Source organism: Megalops cyprinoides, chromosome 5, assembly GCF_013368585.1.
Source record: "Megalops cyprinoides isolate fMegCyp1 chromosome 5, fMegCyp1.pri, whole genome shotgun sequence".
In the NCBI taxonomy this organism is placed as follows: domain Eukaryota; kingdom Metazoa; phylum Chordata; class Actinopteri; order Elopiformes; family Megalopidae; genus Megalops; species Megalops cyprinoides.
In genome coordinates, this window is record NC_050587.1 from 3,716,876 (window position 1) to 3,724,692 (window position 7,817).

Below are 7,817 nucleotides of genomic sequence, written 5' to 3' on the forward strand. Positions count from 1 at the left end.
GAGTTTAAACCTCTGGATACACTTAGTGGAAACTGCTCACACACAGCAGAATGCCAGAGATTATTTCTGACATCCCTCTCCAGAAGTCAGAAAACCATGAATGTCTTTTACCTCAATTTAATTTCCTTCCATTCGGTGACGTTGCCCTCAGTGAAAAACCCCCAACCAGAAAAAATGTGGAGCGCAGAGTTGTGATAATAGAAATTTACTGTTAATTAAAACTGTGTACTAATTCATCTTCATACACTGCGGGATCATATGTCCGTGTTTGTGCCCATGTGTCTGTTGTACTGCGCCGCTTCAAACTGCACTCATGAAATTTGGCACAAACTTGCACGGCCGCCGTTCCAGTCCCAGGGCCCAGGGAGAGAGAATTTGATTACAATAGTAAATAAACCAATCACTGTCACATGTGTTTTTAGCTCTCAATATTCAATGGAATGTGAATAAGAGCGCTTACTCTACCCTTGATGACAGTTTCAGAGAAATATTCTTGGCAGAGAAAGAAGAAATCTTGACGATTGTCCACAAAAGACTCTTTGCACAATGTGCTCACATTATAAAAATGCACAGTTTGCAGCTAAATTGGTCAAGGGCTATTTTCATGGTTGCGGTGAGGCTTCGACCACTCTACTGCGTTGGCACAGGCTACGCTAAAAAAGCCTGCATTCAGCTCTATGCAGTGAAGGCTCAGACTGAAGTGGTGAACAAACAGCACTTTTCTGCAACTGTAAAATTAATCAACTAAACCTCCATCATGGATGGTAAACTCAGTCTGATGGAGGCCACTGCAAGGAATGTGTCCAATCCACCTGAGCACCACCTGATTCAAATACTTGTTGTATAAATTTAATTAATCTGGAGACTCTTAGAGTGAGGCTGATTTTAAGAGGACCAGGCTTTTTCTAGTACTGTGTCCCTCCTGTGCTTAGATTGTGTGACCCAATCTGTCAAAAAAAGATGCTAATATCTCTAAAAACACAGATTCAGTACTTTAGTGGACTGCAATGGTATTTAGTTAAGTGGTATTCTGAGGAGTAAATTGAAGGAGACACAATAATGTATTGCGCATAAAGAACTCAGAGACCAATAGCAGAGAAGGGAAGTGGAAAGGTGAAAAGGGTTTGGTTCTTTAGGGTGGAGTGTTCAGGCTTTTTTTCACACCATTGAATGAAATTACGTCTACCCACATAAGTGCGCAGACTGCGGGCTTGGGATGGGGGCAGTGGGACCTCCGCAGATTTGGGAGGGGGGGTGGGGAGGGGCTGGGGCTGGATCCGTAGTGTGACTGCATCATTCCCCTTGTGAGAGGTGTCTCGACGTTTCTGCAGAGGAAGGAGAGCACAGGCCTTGGGAGCCAGGACGTCCTGTTTGGCTCCTTGTGGGGGAAATCATGTCAGCACTATGGATTGGATGGGTTGGGGAGGGGGGGTGTTTGGGGCTCCAGAGAGTGGGGACACATCATTCCTTTTATCTGAGCGATGCAGATGAGGAAGCACGATGATGTGGCTAATATGTGCGCTTCCCTGTGTGTGCTGTCATCTTTATTATGATGGGGCAGTGGTTTGGAGTGGGGATTACCAGTCTGGACCCGCTGTAGTTTCAGAGGCTTTGTGAAAGGGCTGCACAATTTCAGACAAAGATTAATTGGCTATGTATGTAAAGCAAGTAATAGCTCAGAATAACAAAGCCTGCCATATCTAATATTATTATTCAGCCATATCTAATGGACTGAAGTGAGCTAGCCATCCACTCCCTGCCAAGTCCACTCCTCAGCCAGGGCTGAGAATGAGAATCTCCCTAATAAAGCCAAAGCGACTCATGTACGCTCATGTATCGACAGTCAGACAATTGTGTAACATACTTCCAGATTCCTTTGTCTGATATGACTTTGCAGACGGTGTACTGGTTACACGTTACTTGCTATTTTTCACATAGGTAGCTTAGCATTTTCCTGGAAAAATGCAAACTTGGTATTGAACCCATCACGGGGCGACAGTGGCTCAGGAGATAGAGCAGTCGACTGGGGATTGGAAAGTCCCTGGTTCGAATCTGGCTCATCCTGCCAGAGTGTCGAAGTGTCCTTGAGCAAGACACTGAACCCCCAACAGCTCCCAGTGGCCAGTTGGTAAGCCTGTATAGCAGCCTCTGCTACTGGTAGGTAGATGTGAGGCATATAACTGTAAAGTGCTTTGAGTACTCAAATGAGTAGAAAAGCGCTATATAAATGCAGTCCATTTATTTCAAGTCTTATGTCCTTAGTATTACTTCACACATAGTGACATACTTAATCTCAACAATGCCTTCTCTGCATGGCCAGGGAGAGGTGAATCATGCTCTACATGGAAACACAATACTTCACAGCATGTTTGTTAGTTTTCATGCAAAATATTTATATTTCTTGATTTCAACCCATACAAAAATGATGCATATCACAATATATTGAGAAATATGTTGTTCAGCCCAAGAATATATTTTAAATACATCTAAAATATATTAATGCAAAGCAGAAATATATTCCAATATACCAAAGTGATAATAATATACATATTTTCAACATATTGATTGAGCTAAAGAATACATTCTCAATGCATTATTTTTATATGGGAAGAGAGAAGAATCACTCTGGCTTGGACTGGATGTTTAAAGAGAAAGCAAACTTAAAATATGATTTGTTACCCTTTCTGACAAACATGAAGATATCACTGTCAGAGATTTGGGCTTGAAATTTAACACAAAGATTTTTTTAAAAACTATTCATCATTGTCACTTTTTTAGCCATTCATGATATCATACAACCCAGTCAGTGTCCATGTGTAGCAGAATTTGTTATTTTCAACATTGTCATTGACGTAATATCTCTTACTCAAATCTTTCTAAATAACTGATGTGTTCATTGAACAAAACGCTTGCACAAATAAAGCTCAATAAACACTTGTGCGTACTATTGTGTGGCTGGACAATGTACGAAAGTGTGCTCTGGGAACGCTCCGTTTTTCAGATTTGTTTCTCAGCAACAATAATATTTACAGTTTGCCCTCCCCGCACTTTTCCAAATCTCAGGCCTCCCCATTGATTGTAAATAATGTCAACCATCCACTGAACCACATTTTGAAACAGCAATTGTTCTGAGAGGAGAATTTTTTTTTTGATTAGCTGAGCAGAAGAAAGTGTGGTACTGAAGACTTCAGTGAAATGGTCACTTAAATACGCTTGTCTCCACAGGGTCACCGCTGCTGCCCTTTCCAAAATCTGTCAGGTCCTCTTTGACGCAGATCCGTTTCCTGCACAAGTGAGATTTTTATTGTTTTGAGGGACCAGACTCCAGAATCTCTCTCGGCCAGCCACTTCCTGCTTCCTCTCTGACAGGAAATGCTGCAGCAGCCTGCTGCTTTTTTTTCTGAGCCAAAATCTGGAAAACGGAGTTGAAAATTAATCTGGATCAGCCCAGCTTTGATTTCAAAGAATGAAAAGATTCAAAGATTCCTAAAAGAGAAAGGACCCCTCCAGGCACACACATACACACACCCACAAGGCCCCCTGCTCTCCCACTAGAGTAGCTTGTCACCTGCGACCCCAAGCTAATGTGTTCCCATGGTGCTGGATCACGTAGGCTGCCTCACTGTCACTATTATAATGAACAAGGGCAACAGGACATGAGGAACTAAGACGCCAGTGCAGATGTGGGAGTTATTATGAACCAGTGAGTACAATAAAATTTTAATACAGGTATATGTCAACAGGTATATGCAGTATTTCATATTGTGACAAAACAGACCATAAAAATCAGCATTACTCATCAATACTAAAACACTTTCACAAAGTACAGTATATCACGCTAGAGCAACTTTGGAATGGTCGTTGTATGTAATCACATTATTGTTTTCCTAGAAGCTCCACTGAAAGTCCCTCCACAGTCTTCACTTCAAAATGGAATCATGAATGCATTAGTTAATGTTTTGTGCTCTTTTAAGCTGTGCCATATTGAACTCTGACAATCAAAGAATTTTCTGTGCAAAAATATAAAATTGTTACCAGAGAAAAAGTGAACCATGCCTTTTGATTAATTCCATGCATTTCTAATACAGCACATTTTGACCCCGAGTCTCAGTAATGGCACTTAACTGTGATTACAAATCATTATTAAATTTGGAATTTGCAATACCCACATGGGCCAGGAGATATATAACGTGTCAGAAGGCAGCAAAGCAACCTCTTGGACAGAGATAAACAGAAAAGAAAAGTCAGACAGAAAGCACAGGAACCTACTGTCTGTCTGGAAACTTTGGAAATGCTTCACTTGATGAATGACACGTTGGTGAATAAAATGCAAATGGACGATATCTCATCTCATCTCTGGTTGGGGCAGGCCTCTCTTAAGGGTAGTCACTAATGTGCTTGGGCATCTGTGTATCAACTTTGAGAGCTGTTCCTGAAAGAGCTTCAGAGGAATCAATCTCCATAGCTGAGTGCGTTGTGAAGGTGTGTCAACAACAGACAGTAACGTCACCAGCTCGAGTTGTGATCAGAGCATGACCCATCAGTTCCCCATGGGAGGGTTCAGGACGAATCCCTTTGCACGAATGGCTAGTTTAGTCTCTTCTCGGGGACATGTGCCATGTGGTTTTGTGGGCTGTGAGTTCAGTCCCAGCCCAGACAAAACGGGTCACAAACACATCCTTCATGTGGGCTGGTAACTGTGAGAACACACACACCGGGAGGGGGACCCCAGCTCTCCTTCTCATCTCAGCACGGTGACACAAATCACACTTTTCCGGCATAGCCCCTAACGGCCAACGCTTCATAGTGTTCCTTTCAAAAGGCCGCTCAAACAACCATAAATAGATCACATCACCAGTTGTTTGAATAAGATGCAGTGGTGTATTTGTGGGCATTCAGTAGTATACACTGGAGTTCATCCACCTCTAATTAGGAAGATGTAGTGTTTCCTCACTGTTACAGGAGTCACATTCATAAATCACATTTTCAGCTGTATGACCCAAGATAATGAATTATGTAGCTAAGATAATACAAACAAGATGTGACTTTATTTCCATAGTAATTTACCAGCTGTGCTCTCCTTTTTTTCTAAATGAAAGATGGTGACATTGAGACACTAGGGCACAAGTCCCTGGTGTTCTTGTTCAAGACCGTGCTTTCCTCCCATAGCTTAAGTTCCCAAATTGTAGGCATAGGTTTTTCCTTTACAGATTTGTGGTGAACAATTGTTGGCCTAACTGAACAATGTTTCTCATCTTTAATGCAACAAAAATGTTTTCAGTCTATATGTAGACTGGAAAAGGATATGGCCACTATGTTGTTAGGCTTCCCATGAACAGAAATATGAAACAGAACAGCACAATAGACATAGTACAGTATAAAAATATACAGGAGCAGCATACACACACATCGCATCTAGAAACAACACTCAGCATGCCTGTGCCACGCACACGTGCATGTCGCACACACACACCCAGTCCTAACTGACTGTGATTGCTTTCCTGTAATGTTTTAAATCATATATTTGCTGATGTTTTACACTGAATTCACAGAGTAACAACTTCTATGCAAAACTATTCGCTATTGTTTAAACACAGTACATTCAAAGATAACAGATTTTCCTAAACATTTACCTGACTAATGAAAGTCTTAACAACAAAAAAGCCTTCAAAAGGGTCTCAAATGCACCAGTTTTACAAAACATTCTCCTCAAACCACTGACTTTCACCTTTTGGTACTGCTATGCATCCTCGGAGAGCCATTAATCATATTTCAAGTCAGAATAAATTTTATCATAATACATTAAAAGGGCTCGATTTAATTATAATTATATTCTGCAAAGTAAAATTCCATTGTGCTCAAAGGCCCAAGGCTTGCAATCTGACCTATCAAAACCAAATACTAAATACATGTGAGGCCTGGATAGTTGTAGAGTAAGATAAACATACCTTTAATAGATCTGCTGAGATGGCCTCAAGGGCTTTACAAAACATGTCACACACAAATAACTATAGTTTGGATGTTAGCGATTAGATGATTGTGGTTTTAATTAAAAAAAAAAAAATCCTATTTTAATCTTATTTGTGCATTGCCTGATAGATTTTTGGACAATATGTCAGAGAAGGTACAGAGACAAGGGAGGGAAAGAAAAGGGGAGTGACATGGTAATATTATTTAGAAATGGTGCCTGTGAGGGTTGTACTCTAATGTAGTATCCTGTGGAGAATATCTAGTGTTTGCCATTATCTTTGCAAATCCAGTTACAATCAAATGAAAACAATCTATTGGCCTTAAAAATACAAATTATGCTAACAGTAATGATGGAAGATGATATCAATAACAAAGAGAAGAATTTCTGTGTTTATGGGACACTGTGCTATTTTGACAATAATGTTATTGGCATGTAGGAGAACACTGAAGATGCCAGTTGAGTATGGGAGGGATGTCCATGTTCCTATTCCCCTGTACTTAATGAATTACCCATAGCATCTATAGAGAAACTGATAGAAGACACTACTAGTCTTGTATGATTTGCTGTGGTTCTTGTTAAATTTGGAATATTTAACAATAGTATAGAATAGTTGAAAATGTGCTTAACCACTTTAATGCCTGCAAGGGACCATAATTGCTCTTTCAGTTTCAGAATCTTGTTCAGTGTTGAGTTCTTCAGTGTTGACTTTCATAAACAGAGCTATCAGGAAGTGCTACCAAAAAATCAATGACAAATAAACAGCAACAACATTCTCCAGCATTTGTTTCTTAAAGACACAATGGCAGCAAGACACAAAATGCAAGGCAAACCATGTGCTGGGCAGAGGTGGAAGATAAGGAGCTTGAGCTTCAGTGAACATGAGAACATGAGTGTTTAGTTAATTCATCCCCAGAGACTACAACAGCCAACAGAAACATGTCAAGGTAAAATAAATAATGAGGTGGCTTATTTGACAGAGGTACAAAGTCATTTTTTATGCCTGAGAGTTATATTCTTTACTTGATAGGAGGCTGGCAAAAGCTAGCTCGCATGGCAAAATGCATGATTCTGATTTTATTTGCACCCTGCGGGAGTGACACATTCTACAGCTCTTACATTTCCAAAGATGGTTTAGCCTGTTAATCCCACCTGTAACTGTTAATCAGTAGCTAAATGGTACAGTGCATGAGATAGGCCTTCACCCTACAGTACAGATTGTTGCTTGAGATTTAGAAAACTCATATTGTGTTTTGTAGGCGTTACAACCATGTGGAGCTCCCAGGCATTGAATGCTATATGAAGAAATTAGATGCACTGCTGTGAAAATGTGAATGATATCAGTACGTAATTATTTTGGAGTTTCTAGTGGGATTGGACACAGTTTACCCAGGTAGGGAGTTTATACTCAGGATCTGGTCCTGGCAAATATCACTGTACATATTGTAAACATTACATGCAGTACTGCAAATATTGTAGGTGTGCCCTTGCAAAGACTAAAGATGTGCTTGAATGGGGGAATGTGAATATGAACATGCAGCATGTGTGGAATATTTCCTCTTTCTTTGCTTAGATGTACAAAAACAGATTTGGCTAGCCTATTAACCTCCTATTTGTTATTTATAGGAAAAAGGAAACAAGCTCAGCCACTCTCTAGCCTTAACAGGCATGAAAAAATTACAAAAATACGCAGGCACACACACACACACACACACGCACACACACACGCACGCACACACACACACACACACCCTCGATAGCAGTCACATAATTAGTGCACTTGGTCTTAAATGCTGTTGATAAACTGATCCTTTATGTTTACCTCTCTTCCAGTATTGGAAAGTGGAAA